General features: G+C 37.8%; 1 long non-coding RNA gene across 3 annotated transcripts in view; it reads left to right on the top strand.

Moving 5' to 3' along the window:
• The window catches only part of LOC122214133, a 303112-nt gene that overhangs the window by 46929 nt on the left and 240241 nt on the right, over positions 1–15942 (top strand). The window lies entirely within an intron of this gene.

Here is a 15942-nt window from a genome sequence, read left to right as displayed (position 1 = left end):
GCTAGGGGCATATTGATGTAGGGGTTACACAAAAGATCCTAATCTTTACATAAACCCAAAACAAGTTGCCAGTGTGTTCTGAGTATCTTAAACGGGTACATGCTTTTGTCAAAACGGAGGTATTGTATACTTAGGATGTATGCTTTCAATTATATGTAAAACTTATATCAAAAGAAAACATATTTTAGCTGATGAACTTTGATGATATGCAGACTATTTATGACCAACTGTAATGATATCTGACATTCAATTTGTAATAGATCGGAAATAAGATGGAATGATGGGTGGATGGATAGAAGGATGGATATATATATATGTAATGAACAGTGAAATGTTAATGGTGAGTAGGTATGGTAAAATTCTTTCAACTCAGTTATATGTTTGAAAATATTCAGGGACACCTGGGTAGCTTAGTTGGTTAAGCTACTAACCAACTCTTGATTTGGGATGCTCAGGTCATGATCTCACCAGTTTGTGAGTTTGAACCTCACTGGCAGTGCAGAGCTGCTTAGGATTCTCTCTCTCTCCCTCTCTTTTGGTTCCTCCCGTGCCATTCTCTCTCTCTCTCCAAATAAATAAACTTAAAAAATTATTTTAAAAAAGAAAATATCCATAAAATAACTGGAGGGGTGCCTGGGTGGCTCAGTCGGTTGAGCGTCCAACTTTAGCTCAGGTCATGATCTCACGATTCATGAGCTCAAGCCCTGCATCCGGCCCTATGCTGACAGCTCAGAGCCTGGACCCTGCTTCCGATTCTGTGTCTACTTCTCTCTCTTCCCCTTCCCCACTCATGTTCTTTCTCTCTCTCTCTGACTCAAAAATAAACATTAAAAAAATTTTAAAAAATAACTGGGAAAAGAACAGATGTTTAAAAAAAAGACGAAGGATCAATAGGATCAATGAGAGTTTTATGAAAAATATGAAGTTTAAAATAGAAGATTATAAATGGGTGTTTATATTTGCTTATATGGCAGGGCAGGCAGATGAGCAGAATGCATAAGTAAGAGGTTGACTCCATGATCAGCTTTACCATTACCCTTTAAATAACCTTGGTGGAATCAAATAAATGATGAAATGAAGATAATAATATGTCCCATGATTCTCACAATTGTAATGTGAAGATTAATGTTCAAATTACTATGCAAATATAAATTTATATTATTCAAATTTAGAACTCCATTTAGTAACGCTCCAGGAACACACAAATCCAAAGCTTGCCTTTTAAACACAGATTGGAAGGTCAAAAAGTGAAGTTTTCTTCTCTAATCCTTGGAGCTTTCTTTCTCTTCTATTTTAGGCTGCCATTAATTGCTGATAAATGGTGGCAATTTGTTAGAAGCAGACAGTATTGTATCTAGCCAGTGGAGCAGAGGAAAGCATTATGAGGCAAAATCTCTGAGATCTGATGGAAACTAGCTTAAAAAACAAACAGTATAGAGACAGTTTTGAGGTTAGTATCATTAAGAAAAGGAAGAGACAATATGATATCTCTAAAATGTGTTCCACTTTCAATCAGTAAGTGTGGAAATGAGGTACTCTACCAGCAGTGACCGTAAGGTTACTGACAGGAATGAGGACCGGTACATTCATTTTCTATTTGGCATAACAGATTAATCACCACAAATATAGCAGCTTAGAACACACATTTATTATATGACAATTTCCTAGTTTAGAATAGAAGTCCAGATATAGGTGAGCTGGGACTCTGGGTGGTCAGCGTCTCAGCAGTTGAATTCAGAGTGTTGGGAGAGACTACCACCTCATTTGAAGTTCAGGATCCAAGTCTAAGTTCGTATAGTTTTTGACAGAATTAAGTATTTTGTTGTTGTTGTATAACTGATGTCCCTGTTTTCTTGATGGTTGTCAGTCAGTGTTGTTCTCAGCTTCTAGAGGTTTCCCTTGGGTCCTAGCCATGTATTCTTATTTCAACATAGAAATTTTCTTCTCCAAATCCAGCAGAAGAATCTCCTCTAGCCTGTTATGATGGATAGGGTCTTATATAATTAATATAATATAATATAATATAATATAATATAATATAATATAATATAATATATTTCAGGGATGATTATCCCATTATATTTAGAGTTTCTGCCCACACTCAAGCAGAGGGAGTTGTACTGAGTGTGTCTACTAAGTGAAAGGAAATGTAAGGGCCATCTTAGAGTTCTCCTTACTATGGGGAGCTATGTTGTCAACATAATTAATATTGCCTTGAGTGAGAAAACTTTAAAAAATATCACATTCATCAGCATATCAAAGAAGATTAATAATTTTTTAGTAGAAAGAATAAATAATACTAAAATATTAGGGCATTAATAATTCTTATGAAACAGGAAGAATTTAAAGTGGGTGAGATGGGTAGTGGAGAGTTGAGACTCCAGAGATAAAAATATACAAACAAACTGCATCTCTGCAGCTTTATAATCTATACAGAATCCTTAACATTAAGTGTAAACACTTAAGTCAGAAGTAGTGAGACCTTTAGAAAAAAGCTTCGTGATCCAAACACATATCCCTGGTACATAATGGATGTCATCACTGATTCACCTAAATCAGGAATAAGAGCTGAACAGCATTAAAATATATTTATTCATTCATTTATTTGTTCACTTAGTAAATGCATCTTTATTTGTATCCAGATGCCTAGCACCATTTGTCATCCTTCTGTGCTGTATAAATATGAAAGAGACAGTTCTCATTCCCAAGGAGCTCACTTTCTACTACAGAAAATATTCAAGAAGAAAAACAATGACAAAGTGTGGAGGGATAAATTTTATGGTGGTGATATGCATGGGATTTTTTAGGTGCTTAAAAGAGATGCATCTGACACACACTGACCCTCGCTGATGGTTTCCTAGAGATAGTGATGTTTTTGCCGCCCTAAGTACAAGTTGAATTGCTCAAGAAAAAGAATCAATTGCTTTTGCAAGTAGAGTGAAGTGTATATTCAAAGGAATGAAGTCATGACAGGCTTTTGGGAGGGAGAACCTAGGTACTTTGTTTTAACTAGAATATAGGTGGTTTGGCAGGCATTGGCAAGGATATGAAGAAATATGGAAGATTCATATATGAATGATAAATGACTAAGAGAGACTGGGGTAGAAATCTTCAGTCCATCATTAACAAAGGAGGTGACTCATGCCAACTGTCAAGTTCAGCTTCCTCATCTTGGAATAGTATAATGTGTGTCCCAGGGTATTGTAGGCCAAAAGAGATAAGGGTTATAAAACCTGTACATAGCAGCTATCACTAACTAGGTTATTGCTCAAATGCCAGGCAAAGAAAAAGTTGAAAACAAACTTTTCTTCTAAGATCTAGTAAGGGATTTAAATAGGTGAGGGTTGTAAGATGAGATTTGCTTTTAGAAATATTGCTTTGTTAAGATATTAGACTATTGTTTGAAGGGCGTTGAGGTTGGAGGTAGAGAGACTAGTAAGGGACAAAGGATAGGGGTTTCTGCTAAGGTAATGGCAGTAAAGCCAATGAGTAAGTGATGAGTTTGAGAGAGAACTACAGGTAGAAGCATGAAGAAGTGATTACAAACTGAGAGGGAAGAAACGTGAATGATTCCTATGTCTCACAGTCAGTTGATTGAATTAATAGCAGTTTCATATACTGATGAAAGAAGGTGAGTTGTAAAGAAAACAAAAAAAGATGACCTATCACTTCTGATTTTTCTACTTTCACTCCAGAAGGTTGTGGTGGGGAGAACATGCAGAATTGCACACAGTTGGATGGTGTTAAAGAAAATGTTGGCAGAACAAAGTAGAAACTGCTGATAAGGATGGAGGGAGGGTCCTCAACAGTCAAAATGAGGAGACTATGATTTTGAATTTTGTAGATTTAGTCTTTAAGCACGAGACAAAAATTACATGAAATGGCCTGGGTCTTGGAGAGGAATGGAGGCCGACTTTGCCCAAGGAAGGCTGATTAGACTGTTTACTGCTAAATTTTTGAAAGCTCCTTGCCTCCACTTATAGCTCAGAAACAGCCAACACAACTATTTGCATAGAAACCTGAGGCCTCAGATGATAAACATGTCTGTAGGGCACATTGTCTGTAGGGCACACCATAGAACTTACTAAAAGTGTTCTGAAAAGTTCATTTTCTCTAAACTTTCTCAGGGCCCTAGAGAGAGAGTCCTCAGAAGGACTGAGATTTAATATTTTACACCATGGATAATAGATATTATTTGATTTAGGAAAATAAAGTAATACATGCCTCCTTATATATAGGGAAAAAGTGGTGTAAATGATTAAATTTGGTAATAGTGGGTTGTGAGAGGAATATGAGAGGGAGATGCAAAGATTCTGAACCACATATGTGAATGTTCTGCTGGGAGGAGACATTTGGAAGAGATATAAATTTGGGGGCCATCAACATACAGGTGAGAAATAAAATATTAGGCATAAATTAGATCCAAGATGGGAGAATGTAGATGAAATATGAAAAAATCCACAAACAGAAACGTCAGAAATATCTTTTTGTGAAAAAAAGAGCTACCAAAAATGTTAAAAACAGAAACTAAAGCCTTGCCATTACCCCATAAGTCATGTTGGTGAGAAAAAGGAAAACCAGAAAGCAAACATGCCTTTGGTCACATAAGAGGAGAGAGCCTTAAAAATGGAGGAAGGACAATATTAAGAAAAAGTAAGAATTAATTGAGAGGTCAAGTAAAACAAATACATACTGAAAACTATCAATTGGATTTAGTAATTAGACACCAATTAGGTAAGTCTAAAAACTTTTTTTCACTGTTTAAATTGTCATTATAGATCATGTTAGTAGTAAAACAACACTTAAGATAACAAGTTATAGAAATTTCTTTTGAATAACTTTAGAAAGTGGAGTATGCTTCTTTAAAATATTTGTATTTCAGAAAACATAGCCATGGTGGAACATAATTTTCCGAATATATCATGATTAATAAGAAGTAGAGCTTGGATTTGAACCATTTTGTTAGGAGTCAATGGAGAGAGGTTACTGGAGGAGGTCCAGGCTGCTCTGAAATCTGCTCTAATACTTGGGCTTTTTATGCCCAAGGTACCAAGAAGTGTCCAAGGAAGATGGAGATGTTAAATGGAGTTTCTTCTAGGACCCAGTAAAGAAGTGACAGGAAAACCCTGTGTTGGCTATTTTATATGTAAATCCTGCATAGTAAATCTCTTTCAAATATCTGTGTATCTATACCTATGCCTATACCTATATTTATCTATTTTATTGCTTCCTTTACTCTGGTGAACTCTGACTAATACAGACCCCTAGAATTCTGTAGCAAAACTATTCTTTCCATGCAAAGAATCACCACTCTTGAAAACAGCTACTACCATCTAGTAGAGTCTATGAATCAAGTGATGATTGGAGTTGTACACCATGAACTGGTTTTTCACAGATCGATTGAGTTATTAAGTTTAGTGGTATCTTTGTTAGCCCAGTCTGCTATAGCAAATTACTATGGACTGGATGGATTAAACAACAAACACTTATTTCTCACAGTACTGGAGGTTACAAGTCCAAGATCAGGGTACCAGCATGGTCAAGTTCTGATGAGAGCTTTCTTCCTGATGTACATATGGCTACCTTGTTATTGTATCCTCACAGAGAGAAAAGACTAGCTTTCTTCCTCATCTTAGAAAGACAGTAATCTCATCACAAGAGTTGTATTCTCATGATTTAATTAGTTCCCAGAGGTCCCAAGTTCATTTACTGTCCTATTGGAGGATAAATTATCAACCAACATATGAATAACAATAATCTCTTGTATAATGGAAAGATACATCCAGAATAAAGCCTCCAAAAATCCAGAAGTCAAAAATAAATTAGTGACCCAAGTTCCTGTAGCATCTATCTGTTGAATTGATGCCTCTTTCTCATCTCACTTATGGACACATGGCTTTCCTGCGCCAATCATCAAAGAGGAAATATTGTGGCTTGATTCACTCACCAAGAGATCGTATGATATGTCAATTTGAAGAATAGAGCTATTCAAGCACTATGCCTAAAATGTGGTGACAAAGTGTATAGGCAGATCTGGAGAGTGGTAATAGTAGATGTTTATTTTGAATTCATGGAGAAGTGGCCCAAGATGTAGGAGAAGATAGAGGCTTAGACATTAGTAAATATATTGTCTGGTTGATCCAAGGCTTGGGAGGTGAACAAAGAGAGAAAGAGAGCGAGAGCGAGAGAGAGAGAGAGAGAGAGAGAGAGGGGAAGATTTGGGGAAGAATAATATATGGAGCTCTGGGTTTCTGAGCCCTATGTATACAGAGTTTTTGCTCTCCAGGAAGTATTTAGTAAAAATAGCAACCAAGAGAATAGGAAGACTGACTCTTCTGAGTGTTAACTAACCTCCCCCTTTAGTCTGGTGCTGACACAAAAGGCTCATGAATGAACTAGCCATGATAGCTAGTTTGGAGGAGAACCTAGGCGAAGTCAAAGAGCCTTTTATTTATTTTTTTTAAATATTTAAAATTTTTTTAACATTTATTCATTTTTGAGAGTGAGAGAGACAGAGCATGAGTGGGGGAAGGGCAGAGAGAGAGACACACAGAATCCAAAGCAGGCTCCAGGCTGTGAACTCTCAGCACAGAGCCTGACATGGGGCTCGAAGTCACAAACTGGGAGATCATGACCTGAGCTGAAGTCGGACACTTAACCGACTGAGTCACCCAGGCGCCCCTCCAATAGCCTTTTAAATGGCAGCATTCTCGGGGCTCTACCAAGGAATATAATCTGATGGTAGCTTCTCTGGCCTCACATCAAAACTGGTTAATATCTCTACTTCCTTACTTTCTCAAATCTTTATAAGAACTTACTCTAGAGCAAGAACAAATGGAATAATTTTGGATTTTCTTAAATGCTGCCAGAACTCTTGATTTTTAGAGTGAGCTATGACTTTGATGGACTTGAACTTGTTATTTTTCTTGCTTGGTTGCTTTCTTCTTCCTTCTCTCTTTTCTCCCTTTCTTCTTCTTCCTCTTTCTCTTCTCTTCCTCTTTTCTCTTCTCTTCTCTTCTCCTCTTTCTCCTTATTTCCTTCCTTCTTTCTTTCTTCTTCCAAAGTAGGCAAACAAAGCCAGGCAACTTCAGTTCTTATAATTGTTATTGCCCTCATGATGTTCAAGTGCCATAGATGTTATATAACCCAAATTGATTTAAGAGAAAGACAGGAGTCATATATTACTGATAAAAGTAATAAAAAAGGAACTATTATTACCGATACTATAGTTGATTAGATTTTAAGAATCACTTCAAAGCAATGTTTTTTTTAATTTTATTTTTCTTTTTTTCTTTAGATTTAAAAAATATTAAGATATATTTGCATATAGCAAAATATACCATTTTACAGGGTAAATTCTGTAACAACCGCATATAATCAGTTATCATTACCAAAATAAAAATTGAACAATTCCATCAGTCTCTGAAATTTTGTTTGTGCCCTCCCCATAAACCCAGCCCCTCACAAACACTGTCCCTACTTTTTTTCTTTTCCAGAATATCATAAATGCAGTCACGTAGTATGTAGTTTTTGAGTGTGGGTTCTTTCACTTAACATAATGCAGTTAAGTTTCATGTTGCTGCAAATGTGTTTTATTTCTTTTAATTTGAGTAGAGTTCCATTGCATGAATATACCTCAGTTGATTTGTCAGCTCACCAGTTCAGAAACACTGGTTTGGTGTTTCTATTTGTATGACAGTAAGCTTTCCAATCTACATGGAATGGACATAGTTCTTGAAAAAATGCACTTAGTCAAAAATAAAAAATTAAAATAGGAACATCTTTTTATTTTATTTTTTTTTTAATTTTTTTTTCAACGTTTTTTATTTATTTTTGGGACAGAGAGAGACAGAGCATGAACGGGGGAGGGGCAGAGAGAGAGGGAGACACAGAATCAGAAACAGGCTCCAGGCTCCGAGCCATCAGCCCAGAGCCTGACACGGGGCTCGAACTCACGGACCGCGAGATCGTGACCTGGCTGAAGTCAGAGGCTCAACCGACTGCGCCACCCAGGCGCCCCGAACATCTTTTTATTTTTAAAAAAAATTTACAAGAAAGCTCCAGGCCCAAATGTGTTCACTAGTAGCTTTATCTAAATAGTTAAATAAAAAAAAATCAATCTTACACAATTTTTCCAGGGAATAAAAAAGGGAGAATATTTCCAGCTTATTTCATTAGACAGAAAAAGAAAAACATGATAGTACAATAAAACAAGGTTATTGATATATAAGAAAATCAGGAAAACTAAAGTCCAGTATTGTTCATGAACATAGATGTAAACAATCTTTTAAAATATTAGCACAGGATATTACAAAATAAAGCCATTAGTATGTAAAAGAAATATCATAGGAAAGTGGAGTTTATTCTAGGAATGTGAAGTTGTTTGAAATTCAATCAATATGATTTACCTCATCAATACATATTAATATATATGTTAATGCCAAATGCATTAATGTGTTTTAATGAAATACCAAATGTATCCTTGTGTTTTAAATGTATTAATGTGTTAAAACCAAAGGAAGATGCTTGGTTCATCAAAACATCACTTGACAAAATTCAACACCTGTCTATGATTTTTTAAAAAAAATTTCAACAAAATTAAAATACAAGAAAGATTGTTTTTGTGCCCTTCCTATTAGTTCAAAAATAAGACACATATAACACATTTAATTAACATTATGCTGGCATTCCTGCCCAGTGGATGAGGCAATAAAATAAAATGTATAAATGTCAGAAAGGGAAAAAAAACCCTAATATTATCATAGGGATATAATAATATATAAAATTCCAAAAGAATCTACATTCAGAATTAATGTTAATTTAGCAAAGTTGCTGGATGTGAGCTCAGTATTTAAAAATCAATTCTATATCTGAAGAGAAAACTATTAGAAAATTAATATAAAAATATAAGCTTCAGTACTATCAAAAAACCTTCTCAAGGGTTTAGAATTTTAAACAATACCTGAGAGTTTCTGTGGCGTCACATAATTATTAACATTTTATCTTTAAAAAAAATTCAGCCATGAGAAAGAAGGAAATTCTGCCATTTGCAGCAACTTGAATGGACCTTGAGGGTATTAGGCTAAGTGGGTAAAGTCAGAGAAAGGTAAATACTGTATGCTATCACTTATATATGGAATCAAAAAACAAAACAAGCCAAACTTGTGAAAACAGAGAGTAGATTGGTGACTACCAGTACTAGGGACTAGGGGAATAGGGGAAATAGATGGACGTTGGTCAAAGAACACACACTTACAGTTAGAAGATACATTCTGGGGATCTAATGTGCAGCATTGTGATTCAATTAACAGTCCTATATTGTATACTTGAAATTTCCTAAGAGAGTGGATCTTAAATGTCCTCACCACAAAAAGAAATGGTAATTATGTGATGGAAGTGTTAAGTAACTGTATGGTGGTAATCACATTGCAATATATAAGTGTATCAAATCAACATGTACGTTTTTTCAGTTTCAAGTAAGCCCAGGTGACTGACTGTCAAAATAAAACAACACAGCAAAAATACCCTTCTCAAGAGGATCCTGGGAAGATGGTGGCGTAGGAGGACGCTGGGCTCACCACGCATCCTGCAGATCACTTAGATTCCACCTACACCTACCTATATAACCCAGAAAACCGCCAGAAGACTAGCAGAACGGAGTCTCTGGAGCCAAGTGCAGACGAGAGGCCCACGGAAGAGGGTAGGAAGGGCGGCGAGGCGGTGCGCAATACACGGACTGGCGGGAGGGAGATGGGGTGGAGGGGCGGCCCGCCAGCCACGCAGAGCCCCCAAGTCTGGCTTGCAAAAGAGGAGGGGCCTGACAGAGTGTGTTCCGACAGCAAGAGGGACTTGACATCTGGAAGGTTATAAACTAACAGCTCTGCTCGGAGAACAGGAGGGTTGGAGGACAATGGGAGGGAGAGTTGTTGAGCCCCGGACGACAGAGCTCAGCTTGGTGGGGAACAAAGGTGCTCACCAGCGCCATCTCCCTCGCCCATGCCCCAGCCAAAATCCCAAAGGGAACCTGTTCCTGCCGGGGAACTTCATTGCACCGCGCAAACACACAAAGCTGTGCTTCTGTGGATCCATCCCTCTGGCGGGTCTGACTCCCTCCTGGTGCCGCAGGGCCCCTCCCGAGGCGGATCTCCGAAGGAAAAGCGAGCTGAGCCTGCCCCTCCCGACCCTATGCACCTTGCTGATCCACCCCAGCTAGTACACCAGATTCCCAGCACCACAAGCCTGGCAGTGTGCAAGTGGCACAGTGAATCCCGCCCCTAGGAGAGGGGAAGAAAAGACACACACCAGTCTGACTGTGGCCCCAGCGGTGGGCTGGGGGCAGACATCAGGTCTGACTGCGGCCCTGCCCACCAACGCAAGTTATTCAAGACAGCACAGGGGAAGTGCCCCGCAGTCCTGCACCACTCCAGGGACTATCCAAAATGACGAATCGGAAGAATTACCCTCAGAAAAATGTCAAGGAAATGACAACAGCTAACGAACTGATCAAAAACGATTTAAACAATATAACAGAAAGCGAATTTAGAATAATAGTCATAAAATCAATCGCTGTGCTTGAAAACAGTATAAAGGACAGCAGAGAATCTCTTGCTACAGAGATCAAGGGACTAAGGAACAGCCAGGAGGAGCTAAAAAAAATGCTATAAACGAGTTGCAAAATAAAATGGAAACAACTACGGCTCGGATTGAAGAGGCAGAGGAGAGAATAGGTGAACTAGAAGATAAAATTATGGAAAAAGAGGAAGCTGAGAAAAAGAGAGATTAAAAAATCCAGGAGTATGAGGGGAAAATTAGAGAACTAAGTGATACACTAAAGAGAAATAATATACGCATAATTGGTATTCCAGAGGAGGAAGAGAGAGGGAAAGGTGCTGAAGGTGTACTTGAAGAAATAATAGCTGAGAACTTCCCGGATCTGGGGAAGGAAAAAGGCATTGAAATCCAAGAGGCACAGAGAACTCCCTTCAGACAGAACTTGAATTGATCTTCTGCACGACATATCATAGTGAAACTGGCAAAATACAAGGATAAAGAGAAATGTCTGAAAGCAGCTAGAGATAAACGTGCTCTAACATATAAAGGGAGACCTATAAGACTCGTGACTGATCTCTCTACTGAAACTTGGCAGGCCAGAAAGGAATGGCAGGAGATCTTCAATGTAATGAACAGAAAAAAATATGCAGCCAAGAATCCTTTATCCAGCAAGTCTGTCATTTAGAATAGAAGGAGAGATAAAGGTCTTCCCAAACAAACAAAAACTGAAGGAATTCATCACCACTAAACCAGCCCTACAAGAGATCCTAAGGGGGATCCTGTGAGACAAAGTACCAGAGACATCACTACAAGCACGAAAACTACGGACTTCACAATGACTCTAAACCCATATCTTTCTATAATAACCCTGAATGTAAATGGACTATATGCGCCAACCAAAAGACATAGGGTATCAGATTGGATAAAAAAAGAAAACCTGTCTATTTGCTGTCTACAAGAGACTCATTTTAGACCTGAGGACACCTTCAGATTGAGAGTGAGGGGATGGAGAACTATTTATCATGCCACTGGAAGTCAAAAGAAAGCTGGAGTAGCCATACTTATATCAGAAAAACTAGGCTTTAAATTAAAGGCTGTAACAAGAGATGAAGAAGGGCATTATATAATAATCACAGGGTCTATCCATCAGGAAGAGCTAACAATTATAAATGTCTATGCACCGAATACAGGAGCCCCCAAATATATAAAACAATTACTCACAAACATAAGCAACCTTATTGATAAGAATGTGGTCATTGCAGGGGACTTTAACACTCCATTTACAGAAATGGATAGATCATCTAGACACACGGTCAATAAAGAAACAAGGGCCCTGAATGATACATTGGATCAGATGGACTTGACAGATAAATTTACAACTCTGCATCCCAAAACAACAGAATATACTTTCTTCTCGAGTGCACATGGAACATTCTCCAAGATAGATCACATACTGGGTCACAAAACAGCCCTTCATAAGTTTACAAGAAGTGAAATCATACCATGCATGCTTTCAGACCACAATGCTATGAAGCTTGAAATCAACCACAGGAAAAAGTCTGGAAAACCTCCAAAAGTGTGGAGGTTAAAGAACACCCTACTAAAGAATGAGTGGATCAACCAGGCAATTAGAGAAGAAATTAAAAAATATATGGAAACAAACGAAAATGAAAATACAACAATCCAAACGCTTTGGGATGCAGCGAAGGCAGTCCTGAGAGGAAAATACATTGCAATCCAGGCCTATCTCAAGAAACAAGAAAAATCCCAAATACAAAATCTAACAGCACACCTAAAGAAAATAGAAGCAGAACAGCAAAGACAGCCTAAATCCAGCAGAAGAAGAGGAATAATAAAGATCAGAGCAGAAATAAACAATGTAGAATCTAAAAAAACTGTAGAGCAGACCAATGAAACCAAGAGTTGATTTTTTGAAAAAATAAACAAAATTGATAAACCTCTAGCCAGGCTTCTCAAAAAGAAAAGGGAGATGACCCAAATAGATAAAATCATGAATGAAAATGGAATTATTACAACCAATCCCTCAGAGATACAAGCAATTATCAGGGAATACTATGAAAAATTCTATGCCAACAAACTGGACAACCTGGAAGAAATGGACAAATTCCTAAACACCCACACTCTTCCAAAACTCAATCAGGAGGAAATAGAAAGCTTGAACAGACCCATAACCAGTGAAGAAATTGAATCAGTCATCAAAAATCTCCCAACAAATAAGAGTCCAGGACCAGATGGCTTTCCAGGGGAGTTCTACCAGATGTTTAAAGCAGAGATAATACCTATCCTTCTCAAGCTGTTCCAAAAAATAGGAAGGGAAGGAAAACTTCCGGACTCATTTTATGAATCCAGTATTACTTTGATTCCTAAACCAGACAGAGACGCAGTAAAAAGAGAGAACTACAGGCCCATATGATGAATATGGATGCAAAAATTTTCAATAAGATACTAGCAAATCGAATTCAACAGCATATAAAAAGAATTATTCACCATGATCAAGTGGGATTCATCCCTGGGATGCAGGGCTGATTCAACATTCGCAAATCAATCAACGTGATACATCACATTAATAAAAGAAAAGATAAGAACCATATGATCCTGTCAATCGATGCAGAAAAGGCCTTTGACAAATTCAGCAACGTTTCTTAATAAAAACCCTCGAGAAAGTGAGGATAGAAGGAACATACTTAAAGATCATAAAAGCCATTTATGAAAAGCCCACAGCTAACATCATCCTCAATGGGGAAAAACTGAGAGCTTTTTCCCTGAGATCAGGAACACAACAGGGATGTCCACTCTCACCACTGTTGTTTAACATAGCGTTGGAAGTTCTAGCATCAGCAATCAGACAACAAAAGGAAATCAAAGGCATCAAAATGGGCAAAGATGAAGTTAATCTTTCACTTTTTGCAGATGACATGGTATTATACATGGAAAATCCAATAGAGTCCACCTGAAGTCTGCTAGAACTGATACATGAATTTAGCAAAGTTGCAGGATACAAAATCAACGTACAGAAATCAGTTGCATTCTTATACACTAATAATGAAGCAACAAAAAGACAAATAAAGAAACTGAGCCCATTCACAACTGCACCAAGAAGCATAAAATACCTAGGAATAAATCTAACCAAGGATGTAAAAGATCTGTATGCTGAAAACTATAGAAAGCTTATGAAGGAAATTGAAGAAGATACAAAGAAATGGAAAAACATTCCATGCTCATGGATTGGAAGAATAAATATTGTCAAAATGTCAATACTACCCAAAGCTATCTACACATTCAATGCAATTCCAATCAAAATTGCACCAGCATTCTTCTCGAAACTAGGACAAGCAATCCTAAAATTCATATGGAACCACAAAAGGCCCTGAATAGCCAAAGTAATTTTGAAGAAGACGCCCAAAGCAGGAGGCATCACAATCTGAGACTTTAGCCTCTACTACAAAGCTGTCATCATCAAGACAGCATGGTATTGGCATAAAAACAGACACATAGACCAATGGAATAGAATAGAAACCCCAGAACTAGACCCACCAAGTTATGACCAACTAATCATTGACAAAGCAGGAAAGAATATCCAATGGAAAAAAGACAGTCTCTTTAACAAATGGTGCTGGGAGAACTGGACAGCAACATGCAGAAAGTTGAAACTAGACCACTTTCTCACACCATTCACAAAAAAAACCTCAAAATGGATAAAGGACCTGAATGTGAGACAGGAAACCATCAAAACCCTAGAGGAGAAAGCAGGAAAAGACCTCTCTGACCTCAGCCGTAGCAATCTCTTACCCGACACATCCCCAAAGGCAAGGGAATTAAAAGCAAAAATGAACTACTGGGACCTTATGAAGATAAAAAGCTTCTGCACAGCAAAGGAAACAACCAACAAAACTAAAAGGCAACCAACGGAATGGGAAAAGATATTTGCAAATGACATATCGGACAAAGGGCTAGTATCCAAAATCTATAAAGAGCTCACCAAACTCCACACCCGAAAAACAAATAACCCAGTGAAGAAATGGGCAGAAAACATGAATAGACACTTCTCTAAAGAAGACATCCAGATGGCCTACAGGCACATGAAAAGATGCTCAACGTCGCTCCTCATCAGGGAAATACAAATCAAAACCACACTCAGCTATCACCTCATGCCAGTCAGAGTGGCGAAAATGAACAAATCAGGAGACTATAGATGCTGGAGAGGATGTGGAGAAACGGGAACCCTCTTGCACTGTTGGTGGGAATGCAAATTGGTGCAGCCACTCTGGAAAACAGTGTGGAGGTTCCTCAAAAAATTAAAAATAGACCTACCCTATGACCAGCAATAGCACTGCTAGGAATTTACTCAAGGGATACAGGAGTACTGATGCATAGGGGCACTTGTACCCCAATGTTTATAGCAGCACTCTCAACAATAGCCAAATTATGGAAAGAGCCTAAATGTCCATCAACTGATGAATGGATAAAGAAACTGTGGTTTATATACACAATGGAGTACTACATGGAAATGAGAAAGAATGAAATATGGCCCTTTGTAGCAACGTGGATGGAACTGGAGAGTGTGATGCTAAGTGAAATAAGCCATACAGAGAAAGACAGATACCATATGGTTTCACTCTTATGTGGATCCTGAGAAACTTAACAGAAACCCATGGGGGAGGGGAAGGAAAAAAAAAGAGGTTAGAGTGGAAGAGAGCCAAAGCATAAGAGACTCTTAAAAACAGAACAAACTGAGGGTTGAGGGGGGGTGGGAGGGAGGGGAGGGTGGGTGATGGGTATTGAGGAGGACACCTTTTGGGATGAGCACTGGGTGTTGTATGGAAACCAATTTGACAATAAACTTCATATATTGAAAAAAATTACTAATTTTAAATAAATTTTTGTAACTCAAAAAAAAAATCAACATGTACATCTTAAATTTATACAGTGCTGTATATTAATTATATCTCAAAAAAACTAGAAACAAATGATGTGTCTTAAATCTAATAGTGTTACGTAAAACAAAATCAATACTCTGTGTGTGTGTAAAAGTAGCACGTATTAGGGTGCCTGGGATCTCAGTTGGTTGAGCTTCTGACTTTCGCTCAGGTCATGATCTAATGGTTGGTGAGTTTGAGCCCCACATTTGGCTCCCCACTATCATTGCAGAGCCCACTTTGGATCCTCTCTCCCCTTCTCTCTGACCCTTCCTTTCTTGTGCTCTCTCTCTGTCTTAAAAATAAATAAACACTTTAAAAAAGCATGTATTAGAACTTTGTTTATTTTCGTAATGTTTACTACTAAATCAAAAGTACCAGATACACCTGGTCCAAATGTCCAAAACCAGACAAAAGCAGCAAAGAGAAAAATAATTATAGGTAATTTGGGTTT

This window comes from Panthera leo, chromosome A1, assembly GCF_018350215.1.
Source record: "Panthera leo isolate Ple1 chromosome A1, P.leo_Ple1_pat1.1, whole genome shotgun sequence".
In the NCBI taxonomy this organism is placed as follows: Eukaryota; Metazoa; Chordata; class Mammalia; order Carnivora; family Felidae; genus Panthera; species Panthera leo.
The sequence above is the reverse complement of the archived record's forward strand: the minus strand, read 5'-3'. Positions and strand labels throughout refer to the sequence as shown.